At 36.3% G+C, this 23643-nt stretch overlaps 1 protein-coding gene across 2 annotated transcripts in view; it reads left to right on the top strand.

The window, feature by feature from the left end:
- LOC131801103 (tachykinin-like peptides receptor 99D) overlaps positions 1-23643 on the top strand; it is a 209650-nt gene that overhangs the window by 38690 nt on the left and 147317 nt on the right. For both annotated transcript variants that reach the window (XM_059119194.1, XM_059119183.1), the window contains exon 2: positions 19090-19121. The gene's annotated coding sequence lies outside the window, so the exon portion shown is untranslated. The remainder of the gene's footprint in view (positions 1-19089; positions 19122-23643) is intronic.

Here is a 23643-nt window from a genome sequence, read left to right as displayed (position 1 = left end):
CCAGAGAGTAAAGATCTCAGAAATAACTTCTTCTGTAGAATTTCAGACAGTTCCATTGAAAAATGTGGCTAAAATCATCATAAAGCGAATATCGAGGGGTACCGTTACATGGGGGTCATACGAAATAGTGGACCGATATAGCCCATCTTGGACCCACCACCTGCCTGCACACATAAGATTGATCTGAGCAAACTGTTACCTTCCTATCTTAATTCGTTTTGACTCTAACGTGATTACAACAGATGGAAAAGCGACGAACGGACATGGCTAAATCTTCTAAGAATTTTACGCTGATCATGAATATATACTTTGTTAGGTTCAAAATTATTATTTCGATGAGTTACAAACGGAATGACGAACTTAATATAGCCTCCATACCATGTATGGTGTATGATGGGTGTATAAAAACAATTGTTTATGTGCCTGAAATGAACAGTGTCCAAAGGACCTTAATTAGAATATTTCAAAAAAAAAAAAAAAAAAAAAAAACAGAAAAGAAAAGAAAAGAAAATCTTAAAGTCGGGCGGGGCCGACTTTATGATACCCTACACCACTTTGCTAATTTAGTAGAGCTCCGTAACAATTAAAAGTTCATACACACTATGATTATAATTTAAAGTTCAAAGTACTGAATATGCCGAAGCATTTCTATCTTTTAAATTCGGACTTGTATTACCCATTTGGTGCACAATTAATTTGAAATCGGATAAAGATATATATGGGAGCTATATCCAAATCGGAACAGATAAAATTTGGCAAAGACATTTCTGAGCTGTATTTGATATATTTCCCTGAATATCGTCCTTACGGAGTGCATATTACGGCTGCGGAGGACAAAAATAACAAATCGGATAAAGAGTATATATGGGAGCTATAGCTATATCTGAACCGATCTTCACCAAATTTGACATACTACCTTCTAAACTCAATTCGGTCGTAAGTGCCACATTTCATTCAATATTAGACGTTTGGTGCACAATCTTAGGTAAATCGGATGAAGTTATATATGGGAGCTATATCTAAATCTGAACCGATCTCGATAAAATTTAGCAAATGTATTTCTGAGCTGTATTTGATATATTTCCCCAAATATTGTTGTTACAGAGTGCATATTACGGCTGCGGAGGACAAACATAACAAATCGGATGAACAATATATATGGGAGCTATAGCTATATCTGAACTGATTTCGATCAAATTTGGCATACTTATTTTCAGGTCCAATCTGATCATACGTACAAAATGCTATTCGGACTGATATTACACGTTTGGTGCACAATAAAAGGCAAATCGGACGAAGATATATATGGGTGCTATATCTAAATTTAGACCGATTATCTCCAATTTCAATAGGGTTCGTCTTTGGGCCAAACAAATGATTTGTGCAAAATTTCAGCTGGATAGGGCAATAAATGCGAACTGTACTTTGTTTACAAAAATACATGGACAGACGGACGGACGGACATGCATAAATCGACTCAGAATGTGATTCTATGCAGATCATCAAAAGGAACTATGGGTCTATCTCGTTTCCTTTTGCCTGTTACAAACAAATGCACAAAGACATAATACCCTGACCACCTTGTGGTATAGGGTATAAAAATCGAAAATGGGGAACCTTGCTCCCTCTGTTTAGGTTGTAAATTGTCAATATGCCAATACAAGCTTTTTATGCCCTCCACCTTACTATACTATATACTAACTTTATCATTCCTTTTGTAACCCCTCGAAATACACAATTTTTCAAATGTGTGTATGTTGTGAGTAGGGAGGTCAAGTTCCTAAATGGGCTACATAGATCCACGATTTTGTATAGCCTCAATATATTCCCAATATTTGGTATTCTGACAATTTAAATCACATTTTCTAAAATTCTTGGAAGAATCTTGGAGTTTGTAAGAAACAAAATTTCCTGTGGAAGAACATTGTCCATAAAGATTCACCTCTTTTTATAGCACACTATAACAGTGCATCCCGTTTCCTAATAGGCACAAATAAAACAAAATGAACGATTATATCTTACATACATCCTTGAAGAAAAAGAGTTTAAAAATTCGCAATCATCCATGTCCTTAAAAAAAAACAGTTTGTTAGAAAATTTACAAATAGAGCCTTAATAATTTTCAAGAAAAAAATATATTTTTTTAAACAAGTAAAAAAACATTAAGTTCGGCCGGTCCAAACTTTTAATACCCTCCACCTTAGAGTAAAGGAAACATTAGAAGACATGTGGCAAAAACCATTAAAATGCCGAATATCGGGAGGTACCGTTATATGGGGGCTATACCAAATCATGGACCTACACATGCAAAGTTTCGGCAAAGGAGCTAGAACCCATTATGACCAACAAATACCAATTTTCAGACAAATACGTGAAAAAATGTGGCAAAAATCATTAAATTACCGAATACCGTTATATGGGGGCTATACCAAAACGTGAAGCTATACATGCAATCTTTCGCCACACGAACTAGGACCCATTATGATCCACAAATACCAATTTTTAGACAAATCAGTGAAGAAATGTGGCAAAAACCATCAAAATACCGAATATCGGGAGGTACCGTTATGTGGGGGCTATACCAAATCATGGACCCATACATGCAATGTTTCGCCATCGGAGCTGGAACCCATTATGACCAACAAATACCAATTTTTAGACAAATCAATAAAAAATGTGTCAAAAACCATCAAAATACCGAATATCGGGAGGTACCTTTATAATGGGGGCTATACCAAAACGAGGACCTATACATGCAATGTTTTGCCACACGTACAGGGACCCGTTATGACCTACAAATACCAATTTTCAAACAAATCCGTGAAAAAATGTGGCATAAATCATCAAAATACCGAATATCGGGAGGTACCGTTATATGGGGGCTATTCTAAATCATGGACCCATACATGCAATGTTTAGCCACCGGAGCTGGAACCCATTATGACCAACAAATACCAATTTTTAGAAAAATCCGTGAAAAAATTTGGCAAAAAAAATTAAAATCCCGAATATCGGGAGGTACCTTTATATGGAGGCTATACGAAAACGAGGACCTATACATGCAATGTTTTGCCACACGCACAGGGACCCGTTATGACCTACAAATACCAATTTTCAGACATATCCGTTAAAAAATGTGGCATAAATGATTTATGCCGAAATCGGGAGGTACCGTTATATGGGGACTATACCTGAACGTGGACCGATTGCTAAATTTTGGCGCTCTACGTCAAATAATGTGGGCTGTATCGTGATTTCAACAGACAGACGGACAGACAGACGGAAATCGTTAAATCGACTTAAAATTGTATGCTGATTATGAATATATATACTTTATGGGGTCTACGACGAATATTTAAGGATGTTACAAACGGAATGACAAAGTTAATATACCCACCTTTCCAAGGTGGAGGGTATAAAAATCCGCATTTATAGTCATTATATCCCTTTCTTTTTCCATTGAAAAATATACCTTTTTCCATTGAAAAATATATCCTTAGTATTCTGTAAAATAATAGGTTTAAAAAAATCACAACAATGACCTTAATATTCTTAGAATTTTTTAATTATTATCATTTTGCGCTATGCCTTAACAAACAACCTTTCTACTCTTTAAACATCCTGTAAAGAATGAAAATTTCCATCAACTTCCGGTTACTCTTTCCCATTCATAGGCAAACATTTGCCATTCATTCTTCGTTCTCCTCTTGTAATATTTTAATTTCGATATCATTATTATTTTTTTCATATTTTTTGTTCTCCTATGAATGGCATTGTGTCTGGGCTGAGAACAATGATGCATAGCTACGACATTTTCGTAATCCTTTTCTTCATTCATACATTCCGTAACGCTTGTTGTCTATTGTGTGTGAGTGTGTGTGTGCGTGTATCTCATTTCACAACCTTCTAGGTTAAGATGAATGTAACAGAATATCCCTGTTAGCTTTGCAGGAGATTATTGACATTAAAAACATTTGGAAGAGATTTAGTCTGTTATTAAATTCACAAGAAAATGATTATGTTTCAATGCCAAGAATATATTCGAAAAACAAAATGAAAAGGCTTAGAAAGGAGAGAAATGCCAACGTTAAGAAGTAATGCTATTATTTAACTATAAAAATGAGGCATTGTCTAGTATTTAATAAAAAAAAATGAAGCAGTCATTCATTAATGGGCTTGATGTTCTAATCCATTCCCACCACAAACCCAGAGTGAAAATACAATTGAATTTGGGGAAAAATTGAGAACATTTTAAGGGAAGGAAACTACTGCAACTAAACTATATCGATGTCTTATATCAGAACTGATTTTTCGGTGGAAAACTGATTTGGAAAAACTGCATCAAAGTCAAACACCATAATTTTTACGTTTTTTCTTTAAGTTTTACTGAATCAGAGCAAACAATGTCGGAAATAGCATCAATTTTAGAATAAGTTTACATTTGTTTACGTTTACATTTGATCACTTTTGGAGTACAAGGTAGCCCATATTCGACGGACCCATGTTTTTTTTTTTTTAATCAAAGAAAAAAAAAATTTGGCGGTTGGCATGTTAATCATTTAATTTGTTCCAAGTGGATCTGTTTACATCAATTTTTGAATATGATATCTCTCAAATGGCCGCCTCTGGCATTGATGGCGTATGGTGCTCTTTTTGCTGCATTTTCCATCGTTTTTACCAACTTTTCGGCCGGAATAGCGGAAATTTCTTCACGAATGTGGTCATTGAGCTCTTCTACGGTCCTTGGCTTGTTAACGTAAACCTTTGACATCAAATATCCCCAGAAGAAGAAGTCAGGCGGCGTCAAATCGGGTGGCGTAAAAACGGCAATTTTGCTTATTTACGGTCCCATTCAATGTGAAATTGCTCGTCATCTTCGGCCATTTTGATGACTCTTTGGGCCCATTCCAATCGACGAGGCTTGTCCGCAGGCAACATTCTTTGCTTCAATTGAATTTTGTACGGGAACAAATGCAAATCAATGCGAACAATCCGTTGTAAAATGGGCCGAGCCATGCCCAACTGTTGAGAACGGCGTTTTTGTGATGTTCTTGGGGACCTCTCAACACTGGCTCGTACGGCAACGATATTCTATGGCCTCTTGGGATTAGAAAGAGCCTTACCAGTCGAAAATTTTTCGTATAAACGCTTAATGGTGTTCTTAGAAGGCGAACTTCTCGCATTTTTTAATGTTTTAAAATGTTTTAAAAGCACGTTGAGTTTTCACAATTGACTTCTTCTGTTGAATGTAAATTTCAACTATTTCAGAGCACTCGCGTGACGTGTATTGGTTCATGGTAAAAATCTGCTTGGACTGACGCTTCAAACGCGGTATGTCATTAAGCGATGTGACATCTCTGTCAAAAGTTATGATGGGTCCGTCGAATATGGGCAACCCTGTATTTTGAAAAGCAAGAAATGAAGCGAGGAACTCATTTTGGGTGGCTCGTGCTGAGTGTGATGGTGCTGAGTCCTATTGGAATGCCCAAGGTCTGCGATCAACATGTTTCCGTGCCTAAGACTTTAATACACCCTCCAGAATAATTTCGTGAAAATATTCAGCATTTGTCTTGATTCCACGGTTGATTATTACGAGCGGAGAGCGACCATCGGCTGTTGTGGCGGCCCACACCATCACCATGGCCGGCGCTTGAGTTCTGTTGTACAGCCGAAGGTGCACATTTTCAGGTGTCCTCTTTGGCAAGTTAATACGATCATTTTGTTTGTTTACAATCTGCTGGACAGCAAATGTTTTCTCATCGGAGAAATCCAATTCGGTTCACCACTTCCAGCCAAATATAAAGAAATCACACTATCACGCTTGAATTCCATCACGAATAACTTTTTTTCTGAAAAATTCTCACCAAAATGCTTTTGTTAGCTTGTAAACAATATAATGAGCTGTCACTGGAATAATTTTAATAGCTGTCGGGCGAGTGGCTTAGAAATGACAGTAGTCTAAAGTTGGTTACAGTTTTTCATCCAATTCTGTACCAACTCCAATTTTAGAATTCCCCGACACAATTCGTTATCATTGCCCTTTGTTATAACGTGTCACCCCTTCGTGTCTTCCATTTGTTCAGAAACCCCAACAGAATGACATTATATTAAGTTCAGATTTAAATTATATTGACGTAAATATCTCACATTGGTGAGCATTCTAAAATGCGTAATAATCATCACATCAAGTGGGATAGACAATGTTCAAAGGTAAGTTTTATTTTGAAATCTCCATACATATCCATTTATAAAAAATTCAGTTTCAATTCAATTCACTCCAACCTTCATACAATGTCAATATCTCTCAAACTTATTGTGTGTGTGTGTGGAATATTGCTTGGCATTGCAAGTTGCACGTTGAAGTAGTCAGCAGAACTTTGGTCGTTTGATTTCTAAAAGTTACCTATGACACTTTTGTTCGAGGACATCTCTTTAAGACAAAATGTGAAAACTTACAAGAGGTTGAGGTAAATATTTGTTGGAAAAGAGGACTTTTTGCACAGTTTGTGAAGTATATGGAAAATATTGATTTATTGAAAAAGAGGTGCTTTCTATTTTTAATTAAAATGTGTATTGGCAATTTTTTTATATAAGTTTTTTTTTATAAGATACAATGAATTTATGAGTAATATATGTTTCCGGCACAAAATAATGTCCCATTTTAATATAAATTATTAAAGAAGCAAATTAAAAAGCAATAAGTTCGGCCAGGTCGAATTTTAATACCCTCCACCATTCGGAACGAATTCGGAAATTTTCAAAAATAAAATAAATAAATAATAGAATCCTTTAAAATTTCTGTTAAAATCATAAAAATGACGAATATAGGGAGGTACAGATATTTAGGCGATATACGGAGTCCTGTGGCTGGATTCTTGTTCTATGAAAATAAGAAATGAAAAACATTTCCTTTATCATATTTATACCCTATACCACAAGGTGGTCAGGGTATTATGTCTTTGTGAATTTGTTTGTAACAGGCAAAAGGAAACGAGATAGACCCATAGTTCCTTTTGATGATCTGCATAGAATCACATTCTGAGTTGATTTATACATGTCCGTCCGACCGTCTGTCCATGTATTTTTGTAAACAAATTACAGATCACATTTATTGCCCTATCCAGATGAAATTTTGCACAAATCATTTGTTTGGCCCAAGAACGAACCCTATTGAAATTGGAGATAATCGGTCAAAATTTAGATATAGCTCCCATAAATATCTTCGTCCGATTTGCCTTTTATTGTGCACCAAACGTGTAATATCAGCCCGAATTGTATGGATGCATTCAAATACACTCAAATTAGGCCTGAAAATAAGTATGCAAAATTGAACGATATCGGTTCAGTTATAGCTATAGCTCCCATATATATTGTTCATCCGATTTGTTATTGTTGTCCTCCGCAGCCGTAATATGCACGATGTAACAACAATATTTGGGGAAATATATCAAATACAGCTCAGAAATACATTTATTTAATTTTGTAGAGATCGGTTCAGATTTGGATATAGCTCCCATATATAACTTCGTCCGATTTACCTTTGATTGTGAACCAAACGTCTAATATTTGCCTTAATTGAATGAAATTTGGCACTTATGACCGAATTGAGTCTAGAAGCTAGTATATCAAATTTGGTGAAGATCGGTTCAGATATAGCTATAGCTCCCATATATACTGTTCATCCGACTTGTCATATATGTTACCCACAGCCGTAATATGCACTCCGTAACAACGATATTCGGGGAAATATATCAAATGCAGCTCAGAAATATCTTTGCCAAATTTTATCGAGATCGGTTCCAATTTGGATATATCTCCCATATATATCTATATCTGATTTCAAATTAATTGTGCACCAAATGGGCAATACAAGTCTGAATTTAAAAGATACAAATGCTTCGGCATAGTTAGTCCTTTGAACTTTAAATTTTAATTATAATCATAGCGTGTATGATTGAATTCTCCCATAAAAACTTTTAATTGTTATGTGGAGCTCTACTAAATTAGCAAAGTGGTGTAGGGTATCATAAAGTCGGCCCCGCCCGGCTTTAAGATTTTCTTTACTGGTTTTCATTTGTCTTCTCTATAAAAGTTTTAATTTCACATTTTTATAGAACAAGAATTGAGGCCCTGGACCTATATAGACAATTTTCAGTCGTAGGCACCTGTAGTACCTTTTACGAATTTCAAATACGAAATTTGAAAGGTGAATGCTGTCGCTGAAATCATCAAAATACCGAATATCGAAAAGTACCGTTATATGGGGCTATACGAACACATTTTCTGTCATAGGTTGTAGTGCCCATTAAGAATTTCAAATACGAAATATGAAAGAGATCAGGTAAATAATGTAGCTCAAACCAATATCGAATATAGGGAGGTACCTTTATGTAGGAGCTATGCGAAGACCTGGACCTGCATATACAATTTTCAGTCGCAAATTGTACTACCTCTTAGGAACTTCAAATACGAAATTTGAAGCGATTCCGGTGAATAATGTCACTAAAGTCATCAAAACACGGGATGTAGCGAGGTACCGTTATATGGGGGCTATACGAAGACAAGGACCTGCATAGACAATTTTCCCTCATACACTGTAGTACCCATTACGAAGTATCATTACGAAATTTGAAATGGTTCCCATGAACACTATCGAAGAACAAAATCATTAAAATACCGAATATAGGGAGGTACAGTTTTGCACAAATCATTTGTTTGGCCCAAGAACGAACCCTATTGAAATTGGAGATAATCGGTCAAAATTTAGATATAGCTCCCATAAATATCTTCGTCCGATTTGCCTTTTATTGTGCACCAAACGTGTAATATCAGCCCGAATTGTATGGATGCATTCATATACACTCAAATTAGGCCTGAAAATAAGTATGCAAAATTGAACGATATCGGTTCAGTTATAGCTATAGCTCCCATATATATTGTTCATCCGATTTGTTATTGTTGTCCTCCGCAGCCGTAATATGCACGCTGTAACAACAATATTTGGGGAAATATATCAAATACAGCTCAGAAATACATTTATTAAATTTTGTAGAGATCGGTTCAGATTTGGATATAGCTCCCATATATAACTTCGTCCGATTTACCTTTGATTGTGAACCAAACGTCTAATATTTGCCTTAATTGAATGAAATTTGGCACTTATGACCGAATTGAGTCTAGAAGCTAGTATATCAAATTTGGTGAAGATCGGTTCAGATATAGCTATAGCTCCCATATATACTGTTCATCCGACTTGTCATATATGTTACCCACAGCCGTAATATGCACTCCGTAACAACGATATTCGGGGAAATATATCAAATGCAGCTCAGAAATATCTTTGCCAAATTTTATCGAGATCGGTTCCAATTTGGATATATCTCCCATATATATCTATATCTGATTTCAAATTAATTGTGCACCAAATGGGCAATACAAGTCTGAATTTAAAAGATACAAATGCTTCGGCATAGTTAGTCCTTTGAACTTTAAATTTTAATTATAATCATAGCGTGTATGATTGAATTCTCCCATAAAAACTTTTAATTGTTATGTGGAGCTCTACTAAATTAGCAAAGTGGTGTAGGGTATCATAAAGTCGGCCCCGCCCGGCTTTAAGATTTTCTTTACTGGTTTTCATTTGTCTTCTCTATAAAAGTTTTAATTTCACATTTTTATAGAACAAGAATTGAGGCCCTGGACCTATATAGACAATTTTCAGTCGTAGGCACCTGTAGTACCTTTTACGAATTTCAAATACGAAATTTGAAAGGTGAATGCTGTCGCTGAAATCATCAAAATACCGAATATCGAAAAGTACCGTTATATGGGGGCTATACGAACACATTTTCTGTCATAGGTTGTAGTGCCCATTAAGAATTTCAAATACGAAATATGAAAGAGATCAGGTAAATAATGTAGCTCAAACCAATATCGAATATAGGGAGGTACCTTTATGTAGGAGCTATGCGAAGACCTGGACCTGCATATACAATTTTCAGTCGCAAATTGTACTACCTCTTAGGAACTTCAAATACGAAATTTGAAGCGATTCCGGTGAATAATGTCACTAAAGTCATCAAAACACGGGATGTAGCGAGGTACCGTTATATGGGGGCTATACGAAGACAAGGACCTGCATAGACAATTTTCCCTCATACACTGTAGTACCCATTACGAAGTATCATTACGAAATTTGAAATGGTTCCCATGAACACTATCGAAGAACAAAATCATTAAAATACCGAATATAGGGAGGTACAGTTGTATGGAGGCTATAACTAAACGTGGACCTATTTAGCCCATTTTCAATATGAAAAGTCTATATGAATATAATTTGTAGGCTCTAAAATGTATATTTCGAGGTGTTACGAACGGAACGACAAATTTTATGTATACTCCATACTGTGGTGGAGGGTATAAAAGTATGTAAATCTTTTGTCCCATTTTCCACAATGAATTGACATACAGAGTGAGATAAGAAAAAACTGCAACAAAGTCAAACGCTATAATTTTTTGGATTTTTTTTTAATTTCATTGAATGAAAGAAAAAATTTCGGAAATAGCATCAAATTTTAGAATAAGTTTAGATTTTTTCGAATTGGTCACCTTTGCCACGAATTATGGCCTTCAAACGGCCAATGAAACCGTCACACGCAGCCCGATTATTGCTCTGCGCTATTTTGGCCCACTCCCTGCGAAGCGCTTGCTTTAGGTGATCGATACTTTTGTATTTTTTAGTGCTAACCTTGCTTTTCAAAATTCTCCAGGCACAATAGTCCAACGGATTGATGCCCGGAGATTTTGGTGGCTATTGTTTGCTGGAAATGAAGCGAGGACCATTCTTGGGTGGTGCGTGCTGAGTCCAAGGTCTGCGGCCAAAATGTTTGCAAGGTTTTAATACACCCTGCAGAATATTTTCGCAATAATATTCTGATGCCATGGTCGATTAATACGAGCGAAGAGCGACCATCGGCTGTTATAGCGGCCCCCACCATCACCATGGCCGGCGCTTGAGTTCTGGTGCCAACCGAAGGTGCACATTTTCAGCTTACCTCTTTGGCAAGTAAACACGATCATTTTGTATGTTTACAAACGCTAGACAACGAATGTTTTCTCATGGGAAAAAACCAAATTCGGCAGTTCACCATTTTCGGCCAAGCGAAGCAACAATTTAGCTCTTTTGAGCCTATTTTCTTTCTGTTGCGGTGTAAGTTCTTGCACTTTTTGGAATTTCAATTGCTTTACACCGAGCTCATGTTTCAATATTTGCCAAATGGAATATTGCAATATGTTCAGCTCACGAGCTATCGGCCACTGTGATGCGGGTTTCGATCAAATCGCTTCTTTACTTTTCGAACAATTTCTCCTGATGTTGCTGTTTTCTTCCGTCCACTCCCTTGACGTCGGGCTACTGTAACGAGCGATGGTACGAGACACAAAAGATTTATTAACATTTAAATGCTGAAGTGCTCTAACAATAGCACCTTGTTGTTTTCGGGTCAAATATAAATAAATTACACAATCACTCTTGAATTCCATCACGAATAACTTTTTTCTGGAAAATTGTCACCAAAAATCTTTTGTACGCTTGCGAATAATATAATGACCTGTCACTGGAATAATTTAAACAGCTGTCGGACGAGTGGCTTAGAAATGACAGCAGTTTGAAGTTTGTTCATCTCACTCTTTAAGTAAAAGTGGACCTATATAGCCCCTTTCTCAATACCAAAAGTGCTGCAGGCGCAACACATATTTAAGTAAAAGTTTTATCAACCTAATTTTATTTCAAACTTCCACATTTTAATATGTCATGCTATGATGAATTTATTATTGCTGATCCGACCCATTTCTACAATACTAATTTTGAAATATTGGAAAGTCACCTTTCAACTTCCAAGAAAAATCTCCGAACTATATTTTTATTGCTATTGTTAACAAACAAATTCCTAGACCTACGCGAACACAAAACCCAGAAGTTAATATATACATTCAATCAAAGCTTTGGCAGTCATTTAAATTACATTTTCTTAACGACAAAAATTCCCTCCATTTTTCTCAGAACTTTAGCAAATCTCAACACAAAATTCATACCTTTTCCGTTTTTAAATTCCGAACAAAAATAAAACGCCTTTGATGTCAAAGCATTTTAACATCTCTCCTCTTCGTTTTCTTCGCTCCGCCACTTGCTGAAATGTGTCTCACCTCTAACCCTATTTTGGCGTCACATTTGACAAGGGAAAAACTTTTCGTTGACATGTTGTTAGGTTATGGGAATAACAAAAGGCAAATAATTTTTCAGCGTAACCCTCTTTCATCATTCGTTTGCGATAAAAATTTATGCCAGTTAATGAATGCAAGAAAAAAACGTAGAAGAAAAGTTTTAAATTCTATTGTTACGTTGTTGTCGTCGTCGTCCTTCCCATTATCGTTGTACGTCCTGACAGTTAATGATGGATGCATGAATAGGGAATATGTGGTAATATATGTGGAGAACATTGTTGTTGTTCGAAATAATTTGTAATTTTTATGTTTTAAAAATATTTAAGAGATAAGACATGGACTGCAAAATTTTGAACAGCAGTATACAATATACATATGAATGGCTCAAGAGTATTCCGTACCCACAACCACAGCTCATACACACATGCATATTTTTTTATTGTTATATTTCGGGACCATAAAATTTAGTTTTGGGTTATCATTCTTTTTAACAATGAAGAAAATGTAAAATTAAAGTATTATTTAGAATGTAAAACCAGTCGCCAATGTTAAGAAACTTACAGGGTAACTAACCGAATATAGACGGAGGGATTGGTAAAATTATTAAATATAAAGGGTGTGATGAAAAAACTTCAACCAATTTCAGACTGCTGGCATTTCTAAGCCACTAGTCCGACAGCTGTGAAAATTATTATAGTGAAATCACATTTTATTGTTTACAAGCGTACAAAAGAATTTTGATGAGAATTTTCCAGAAAAAAAAGTTATTCGTGATGGAATTCAGCACCGATTTTAGAAAATTGTTCAAAACCCCAGTTTAATTTGGCTCTTTTATTCTGACAGAGATCAACATGCCAAAGCTCTTGATATGTACACATCTATACACAGAAATTTACAGGGTGAGATAAAAAACTGCAACAAAGTCAAACGTCACAATTTTTACATTTTTTTAAATGTTATTGAATGAAAGCAAAAAACGTCGGAAATAGCATCAAATTTTATAATAAGTTTAGATTTGTTCCAATTTGTCACCTTTGGCACGAATTACGGCCTTCAAACGGCCAATGAAACCGTCACACGCTGCCCGAATGTTGCTCTGCGGTTTTTTGGCCCATTCCCGGCGAAGCGTTTCCTTGCTTGATTGCTTTCTAAAATACTCCAGACATAATAGTCCAAAGGAGAGCGACCATCGGCTGTTATGTCGGCTCACACCATCATCATGGCCGTTGCTTGAGTTCTGGTGGCCAACCGAAGGTGCAAACTTTTAGCTATCCTCTTTGGCAAGTAAACACGATCATTTTGTTGGTTAACAAACTGCTGGACAACGAAGTTTTTTTCATCAGCAGTTCACCACTTTCGGCCAAGCGAAGCTCTTTTGAGTCTATTTTCTTTCTGTTGCTGTGTAAGTTCTTGCATTTTTTTTTTTTTTTTGGAATCTTAATGGCTTTACCCCGAGCTGGAAAATTGCCATATTTTCAACTTACGAGCCATTTTTCGGCCACTGCAACGCGGGTTTCGACCAAGTCGCTTCTTTACTTTTCGAACCATTTCTGCTGATATTGCTATTTTCTTGCGTCCACTTCCTTGACGTCGGGCTACGCTACCACGGTAGCGAGCGATGCGATGGTACCAGACACAAAAGATGTATTCATATTTAAATGCTGGAGTGCTCTAACGATAGCCACTTGTGGTTTTCCAGCCAAATATGAAGCAATCACACTATCAGGCTTGAAGTCCATCACTAATAACTTTTTTTCTGGAAAATTCTCACTAAAATGCTTTTGTACGCTTGTAAACAATATAATGAGCTGTCACTGGAATAATTTTAATAGCAGTCGGACGAGTGGCTTAGAAATGACAGCAGTCTGAAATTGATTGCAGTTTTTCATCTCACCCTGTATGTTAAGATTCCAATAGATTTGGGAGACCATATACAGGGTTGCCCATATTCGACGGACCTTTGGGCCCATTCCAATCGACGAGGCTTGTCCGCAGGCAACATTCTTTGTGTCAATTGAATTTTGTACGAGAACAAATGCAAATCAATACGAATAATCCGTTGTAAAGTGGACCGAGCCATGCCCCACTGCTGAGAACGGCGTTTTTGGGATGTTCTTGGGGACCTCTCAACACTGGCTCGTACGGCAGCGATATTCTCGGCCGCGGCCGATCGCCTTGGTCGACTTTTGTATGGCCTCTTTGGATTAGAAAGAGCCTTACCAGTCGAAAATTTTTCGTATAAACGCTTAATGGTGTTCTTAGATGGCGCACTTCTCACATTTTTTTATGTTTTAAAAGCACGTTGAGTTTTCACAATTGACTTCTTCTGTTGAATGTAAATTTCAACTATTTCAGAGAGCTCGCGTGGCGTGTATTGGTTCATGGTAAAAATCTGCTTGGACTGACGCTTCAAACGCGGTATGTCATTAAGCGATGTGACATCTCTGTCAAAAGTTATGGCGTTGCCAGATGGGTCCGTCGAATATGGGCAACCCTGTATACGCCAAATCTTTAGTATACCTTTACTGAAGACAACAGAGATTCATATGAATCACCTTCCTACTTACCCAGTTTATATGTTCCATATGTTCTGAATAACCCCTCATATCTCCTCTGGATACAAAAAAAGTCTGTTTCTAAACTTTGTCTGACATCTTATGACTGAACATTTCACATTCAAATTCGAGTGCATTCAATCTACTTGAAATGCAATTCTTCCGAATACTTTATTGTGAAGAATTCTGTGGTGTTTCAACAGCACACTGAACGCACGCACACACAAACAGACAGACATAATTTCATTCACCTACCATTTCTCACCTCATCTCATCTCTCTCGGATCTCGTATAACTTGATTTCGTTAACCTTATCCAATTGAATGAATAAGATGAATGAATGAAATCGTGTCATATGGCCACATTTTCTTCTTCTGCTTTTTTTTTGTGGAATATCAGAGGCAACAACACATCATCTCTGTTTTAGAGGTGGGAGAGAGGGAGAAATGGTATGAAGAGAGCAAAACTGAATTTGAATACCTCCTTTTGAAATGCAATCATCTGATAATTGCATTATAAAGGTTAAACTCACTTTTGAGTATTGAAATGAACCGAGACGAATTGAACACAGGGCGAACAATGTGAGCCGAGCAGAAAAACTGAAAAATTACAAACCTAAAGTAAGATGACTCTCCTCATCTTTCAAGAGGCATCTGGATTTACTGCGTGTTTGGGTCAGGTTGGTGTTGCTATTGCGATTGTTGTTGATGTTATTGTTGTTGTTGTTTACAACTTTGATTTCAATTTCAAGAGAGCATTGTTCTGCAATTTGTATTGTGTTTTTTATTTTTTTTTCTTTCTTCTTCTTCAAGGTAGTTGTGTTTGTGCGTTTCAATTCGAAACAATAAAAGTAATATTTATTATTTATAAGAACACAGCGTGACAATTAGATAATTGAAAGAAATCCATTTCCAAGAATCATTCAATAAATTAGAAAAAACCATGTTAAAATACTCTTCAGAGGCCAAAAATAGCCATAATTGTGTAGCTCAGCCATTCCAAAGAAGCCAAACAATCAATTTCACAAAAAGAAGGTGTTTTGTGTCACGTTCGGGATGAAGAGAGAAACAAGTTCGTGACTTCGATAAAAATCATTTAAATGTCCATTAATTATTTACATACACCGTAAGAACTGAGATTTTTTTCTTAAATAAAAAAGCAAATTAATCTCGTTATATTGCATCCGTTGGTTTGTCGACGTATGTATACTGTTATATCCGGTGATTTTATAGGAATATTTATGAAAAAAAAAAATAATTAAATACAGTGTGAGATGAAAAAACTGCAACCAACTTCAGACTGCTGTCAATTCTAAACCACTCGTCCGCAAGCTGATGAAATTATTCCAGTGATAGCTCATTATGTTGTTCAGAAGCGTACAAAATAATTTTGGTGAGAATTTTCCAGAAGAAGTCATTCGTAATAAGGAAGTGGACGAAAGAAAACATCAACATCAGCAGAAATGGTTCGAAAAGTAAAGAAGCGACTTGATCGAAACCCGCTTTGCAGTGGCCGAAAACTGGCTCGTGAGCTGAACATATCACAATATTCCATTCGGCAAATATTTAAAAATTAACTAAAAATTAACTAAAGTCATTGAAATTCCAAAAAGCGCAATAACTTACACCACAACAGAAAGAAAATAGACTCGAAAGAGCTAAAGAGTTGCTTCGCTCGGCGGAAAGTGGTGAACTACCGAATTTGGTTTTCTCCGATGAGAAAACATTCGTTGTCTAGCAGTTTTTTTTAACAAATGAAATGATCGTGTTTACTTGACAAAGAGGTCAGCTGAAAATGCGCACTTTCGGTTGGCCACCAGAACTCAAGCGCCGGCCATGGCGATGGTGTGAGCCGCCATAACAGCCACAGCTACTGCCAATACCAACTTAACTAACATTTAGCATAGCCAAAACTATTTACATCTCTCCATCCTAAACACCAACAGTGATCCAAAATAAGTACCATTTAGTACTTCTAATACAGATCTCAGCACCAGACACCAAAAGAGTACACATATCCGAAACCACCCATAGTACATAATACATGTCCGAAACCACCTCCATATCTTAACCACAGACACCAAAAGAAACCTCAACATCGGACTTCGAGATTCAAGCTCTATTCCTTTACCCAATACCAAATTCAGTATAATCTACAACTTTTCGTATAATATTATTACTTATTTTCTAAACGGTTATATTTCTCAATCCAAGACACCAGCAGTTATCGTAATATAAATTTTCACGGTTTGAGATTTATCCCTTCACTCAATACCCAATTTAGTACTAAATACTTTTCGTAAAAATATAATACACATTTCCAAAACCACCTCTGTATCTCATTTTCAGATACCAAAAGAGACTGCTGTATCAAATTTTATGATTCCAGAATTTACCACCATTTACAACCATTTAGTACTTTTCGAACAATTAGTATGCATGTGCAAAACCACCACCAGATACCAAAAGGGACCTCAACATCAAATTTTAAGATTTCAGCTCTATCGCTTTACCGAACATCCAAATTGGTATCACTTAGTACTTTTCGACCCTTGTAGTACACATTTCCAAAACAACCTCCAGATTCAAATTTCAAATAACAACAGAGACTTCAATGTCAAATTTGGGGATTACAGTCTTATCCCTTCAACGAATACCACATTTAACATTATTTAGTACTTCTCGTGCAAATACGGGGCACATTTCAAAAACCACACCTGTCTCCTAACACAGATACCAACAAATACCTAAATATTAAACTTCGGGATCCCAGCTCTATATCTTCAATCAATACCAATTTAGTAATATTTAGTACTTTTCGTAATTATGGTAAACATTTCCAAAACCACTTCCATATCTCAATTTCAGATATCAAAATTGACATCCATATCAAATTTGAGGTTTCCAGCCATATCCCTTCACCCAATACCATATCTAGTACTGACATCAACAGTGACATCCATAAAAAATTGAGGATTTCAGCCCTATCGCTTCACTCAATACCAAATTAAGTAGCATTTAGCCCTTTTCGAACAAATATAGAAGTATTTTCAAAACAATCTTCATATCTCAACCTCAGATGCCAACAGTGGCCTTAATATTATATGTCAGAATTTCAGCTCTATTGCTTTACCCAATACCAAATTTAGTACCACTTAGTACTTTTCGAACATTTATAGGACGTATTTTCGAACAACAGCCAAATTTGGTAAGGGGGAATCAAATTTAGTACAATTATAGTGCGGATATCCAAAAGTAGCTCCCTCCCACCCACAGACACCAACACTGACATCCATATTAAATTTCAGGATTTCAACTTTATTCCATCACCCAATTTAGTACCATTTAAAGAGTTGCTTCGCTTGACCGAATGTGGTGAACTGCCGAATTTGGTTTTCTCCGATGAGAAAACATTCATTGTCCAGCAGTTTGCAAGCGAACAAAATGATCGTGTTTACTTGCCAAAGAGGTCAGCTAAAAATGTGCACCTTCGGTTGGCCACCAAAATTCAAGCGCCGGCCATGGTGATGGTGTGGCCATAACAGCCGATGGTGACTGTCCGCTCGTATTAATCGACCGTAACATCAGAATAAATGCGAAAATATTCTGGAGGGTGTATTAAATTCCTGGGTATCGCGCCACCCAAGAATGGTTACAATATGAGGTTTCTCGCTTCATTTCCAGCGCGCAATGACCACCAAAATCTCCAGATACCAATCCGTTGGACTATTGTGTCTGGAGTATTTTGGAAAGCAAGGTTGCCACTAAAAAGTGCCAAAATGTCGATCACCTCAAGCAAGCGCTTTGCCGGGAATAGGCCAAAATACCGCAGAGCAACATTCGGGCAGCGCGTGATGGTTTCATTGGCCATTTGGAAGCCATAATTAATGCCAATTCGAGCAAATCTAAACTTATTCTAAAATTTTATGCTATTTTCGACATTTTTTGCTTTCAATAAAATTTAATAAAAAGTAAAAATTATGTCATTTGACTTTGTTGCAGTTATTTTTATCTCATCCAATATAGTTCAATCCTGTCACAATATTTATATCATATTTATTTAGTTCCGATATGAAATAGACAATATTCGTTTATTCCTTCGGAACCCACGCCATAGAGGTCAACAGTTTAAATAATAATAACAGAAGTCAAACTATTTTCGAACAATAGAACATTGGCTGGGGGCATACATCTGTCGGCAAAAGCGACTGATACTTTTTAACTTGTTTATTTTATATAACAAACTCTAGCATTGAAAAGACATTTTCTAAATAATTTAATCAATACTAAGTTTATTCTTCTTATTTTTTCAGATTTATAACTGCAAAAGTATTAAGATTTAAAGGTAAGTTCATATTCTTAATAATTTTGCATTATAATATGAAATTATTTCATTAGTCCGATTCATGAGTTATTCCAGCTATCGGCTAACTTCAATACTCTTTGATATTATGCTCTCATAATTACGATATGGATATAATTACTCCCACATATACGAGTATGCATACAAAAATTAAGGAGAATCTGAATGAAGTCAATCCACAACCCATAAGCGTGTATTTGCAAAACAATTAATCTATTTTAAAAATTCATAATGACACGCTTATGACGTATGAAAAAAGTTCTGTAAACACTTTGCATTATTCATTATGAATACATATGATATGCGTATGTATATCTTCATTATGAATATTGTTAATTAATAAACAAACATATTGGCAAGTGTCAATGTTATGTGATTAATGGCTACTTCTTGCGTTTTAATTTTAAAACAATGTGATTAATAATCTAAAAGTCATTTGAGGTGACATTGCTAAAATGGCATTAACGTATGCTCGTGTTACATTTTAATGAACGTCAATTGTGGATATTAACTAATACAATTTTTTTATAAGGAAACAGGATCAATGTTGGAGGAGCAGAAAAAGCATTTAAACAGTACAGCCCTTCCAAATTTCTAAAAGAGAATATGGTTAGGTCACCATTCAATGACAATTACATTTTCTCGTTTACAAAATTCAATAAAAAAAACGAATCTACGATGGGCTAAGCTTTACATACAGAAGCTGACAGGAATATATTTTGCGAATCTGGGATTTTGCGAATTCGTACTAAACGGGGTTTTAAAGATACTAAAATACATATATATACAGGGTGAAATAAAACTAGTTAAAAAGTAGTAAGTTCGGACGGGCCAAACTTTGAATACCCTCCACCATTTGGAACGAATTTGGAAATTTTCAGAAAATAAAATCATTAAAACATTATGTTAAAATTCTAAAAATACCAAATATAGCCGTTATATAGAGGTGTATACGACATGGGCCTACATAGGCATTGTTTGTCATAAGCCATTACCATATTCAAATTCGAAACTTGAAATAAACGGTGAATAATGTAGCTAACATCATCAAAATATCGTATATAGGGAGGTACCGTTATATCGGAGCTGTGCGAAGACCTGGACCTTCAGAGACAATTTTCTTTCACAGGCTGTAGCATCCATTACGAACTTCAAATACCACATCTCAAACAATTTCGGTGGTTATTGCACCTAAAATCGTCAAAATGCCGAATATAGGGATGTACTGATATATGGGGCCTATACGAAGACCTGGACTTGCACAGACAATTTTCGGTCTTAGGGTGTGGTATCCACTTCGAACATCAAATACCAAATTTGAAGCAATTCCGGTGAATAGTGTCGCTAAAATCATCAAAATACCGAATATCGGGAGGTATTGTTATAGGGGGGGCTATATGAAAACGTGGACCATTCACGAACTTAACCTGCCTACTGGAAAACTAAATATGTGTGCAAAATTTTAGCCATCTATCTCAAATCATTCGAAAGATAGCGTGATTACAACAGACAGACGGACAGACAGACAGACAGACTGACAGACAGAATTAGAATTGGACACCTGTGGCACGAATTATGACCTTCAAACGGTCAATGAAACCGTCACACGCTGCTCGATGGTGGCTCTGTGGTATTTTGACCCATTCCCTGTCGAAGCCAACCTTGTTTCCAAAATACTTCAGACACAATAGTCCAACGGATTGGTATCCGGAGATTTTGGGTGCCATGGTGCGCTGGAAATGAAGTGAGGAACCTCATTTTGTAACCATTCTTGGGTAACGCGTGCTGAGTGCGATGGTGCAGAGTCCTGTTGGAATGTCCAAGATCTTCGGCCAAAATGTTTGTGTGCCCAAGGCTTTAATACACCTTTCAGAATATTTTCGCTATAATATTCGGCATTTATTCTGATGCCACGGTCGATTAATACGAGCAGAGAGCGACCATCGGCTTTTATGGCGGCCCACACCATCACCATGGCCATCGCTTGAGTTCTGGTGGCCATCCGAAGGTGAACAATTTCAGCTGACCTCTTTGGTAAGTTGTTTACAACCTGCTGGACAACGAAATTGCTGCAGTTCACCAGTTACGGCCAAGCGAAGCAACTCTTTAGCCATTTTGAGTCTATTTTCTTTCTGTTGCGGTGTAAGTTCTTGCACTTTTTGGAATTCCAATGGCTTTGCCCCGAGCTTATTTTTCAATATTTTCCGAATGGAATATTGCGATATGTTCAGCTCACGAGCCATTTTTCGGCCACTGCGACGCGGATTTCGATCAAGTCGCTTCTTTACTTTTCGAACCATTTCTGCTGATTCTTGCGGTTTTCTTCCGTCCACTTCCTTGACGCCGAGCCGCGCTACCAGTATCACTGTAACGAGCGATGATACGAAATAGAAAAGATTTATTCACATTTAAATGCTGGAGTGCCCTAACGATAGCCACTTGTGATTTTCCAGCCAAATATAAATAAATCAATATCACGCTTGAACTCCATCACGAATAACCTTTTTTCTGGAAAACCTCTCACCAAAATGCTTTTGTACGCTTGTAAACAATATAATGAGCTGTCACTGGAAAAATCATAACAGCTGTCGGACAAGTGGCTTAGAAATGACAGCAGTCTCAAGTTGGTTGAAGTTTTTTCATCTCACCCTGCATGTATTCATAGGATGTGGTTCCACCAACATACTGTTACATTCTAGGTTTTTTCCAATTATTCAAGGAAGCTAATAAATTAAGGAAATAAAAGAATTTTATATCCCTCATTAATTCAACATGTTTTTTACAATCCATCAGTTAATCAAATAAATCACTCTTCATATCTCCTATACATATTATGTTGTTTAATTGTTTTTTTTTTTATTACAAAATTGACATTCAATATTTAACGACAGTGACATCCGACCGTCATTAATCATTCTAATGTTATCGTTGAATTGACGCACATTGTAATTAAGTAAATTAAATGTAGTGGAAACCGAAACCCCATTTAAAAAATGTCAAAGATTTCATTGGGCTATCTGAGCGTATGAACAACATTGACCATACTCATAATCTCACTCATACGCCTTCAAGCAACCTCAAACATAATATGTACATATATCGTCAACATTTCCTGTTTCCTCCTTCCTCTAATTTTGTACCACTTTTCTGGGTCAACAATAATCTATTTCAATTAATTATTTTTATGACACATCCCAACCACAGTAACAAAATAATGTTTAATCTTTTGCACATGCACTGCCAGTGGGTGTACTAGTCAAGTTGTCGCAAGTCAAATTATAATTCGAGTCCACTTGAAACAAAGCATAATAAACGAATTGCAATTCTTCAACGATGACATTAACTACCGCTGCTGCTGCTGTTGGTGTCGGTGGTGCTGAAAAATAGATTGTCATCCATTCACTTGTTCTTCTTCTGGTTTTAGTGGAGATCTCGACCGGGGCGAAAACATGAAGACATGAAAATGTTGTTGTCATTGTACGATTACATTACCACGAGTGATTTATGTGACACGGGTTGTCATAAACTTTTAGTGGCTGTAATAAAACTAGTAGCTGGTATTAAGTCTGTGACAATCACATTAAAATTTGTTAAATGTTTTCGTTATATTTTTGTCAGAAAATTCGAGGCTTTTTAAATATTTTTTTTCCTTTAGATTCGTCCTGAATCAAAAAAAAAAGAAAAACACAATGACCGCACATTGCTTGCACATATCAGTTCTAAGTCTATGTCTAATTATAAAGGTATATTTATACAAACCATATTTAAACCCTGAGGTATGGTTTTATTATTTACAAAAATCAGTGAATTTTCCTAAAAAATCACAATTTGACAGGGAGTCCTTATAAAATCGTCAATAAAATTAATCATTTATACAAAATGTTTCCTTCATTTTTCATATATACAGGGTGAGATGAAAAAACTACAACCATCTTCAGACTGCTGTCATTTCTAAGCCACTCGTCCGACAGCTGCTAAAGTTATTCCAGTGACAGCTCATTATATTGTTTACAAGCGTACAAAAGCATTTTGCTGAGAATTTTCTAGAAAAAAGGTTATTCGTGATGGAATTTAAGCGTGATAGTGTAATTTCTTTATATTTGGCTGGAGAACCACAAGTGGCTATCGTTAGAACACTCCAGCATTTAAATGTGAATACATCTTTTGTATGTCGTACCATCACTCGTTACCATGATACTGGAAGCGTAACCCGACGTCAAGGAATTGGACATGGACAGAAGAAAACAGCAACATCAGCAGAAATGGTTCGAAAAGTTAAGAAGCGACTTGATCCAAACCCGCTTCGCAATGGCTGAAAAATGGCTCGTGAGCTGAACATATCGCAATATTTTATTCGGCAAATATTGAAAAATGAAATGAAATAAAGCTATTGAAATTCCAAAAAGTTCAAGAAATTACACCTCACAGAAAGAAAATAGACCCAAAAGAACTAAAGAGTTGCTTCGCTTGGCCGAAAGTGGTGAACTGCCGAATTTGGTTTTCT

The sequence above is a fragment of the Musca domestica genome, unplaced genomic scaffold (assembly GCF_030504385.1).
Source record: "Musca domestica strain aabys unplaced genomic scaffold, Musca_domestica.polishedcontigs.V.1.1 1, whole genome shotgun sequence".
Taxonomy (NCBI): domain Eukaryota; kingdom Metazoa; phylum Arthropoda; class Insecta; order Diptera; family Muscidae; genus Musca; species Musca domestica.
Note: the sequence above shows the minus strand (reverse complement) of the source record. Positions and strands in the feature narration are given on the sequence as shown.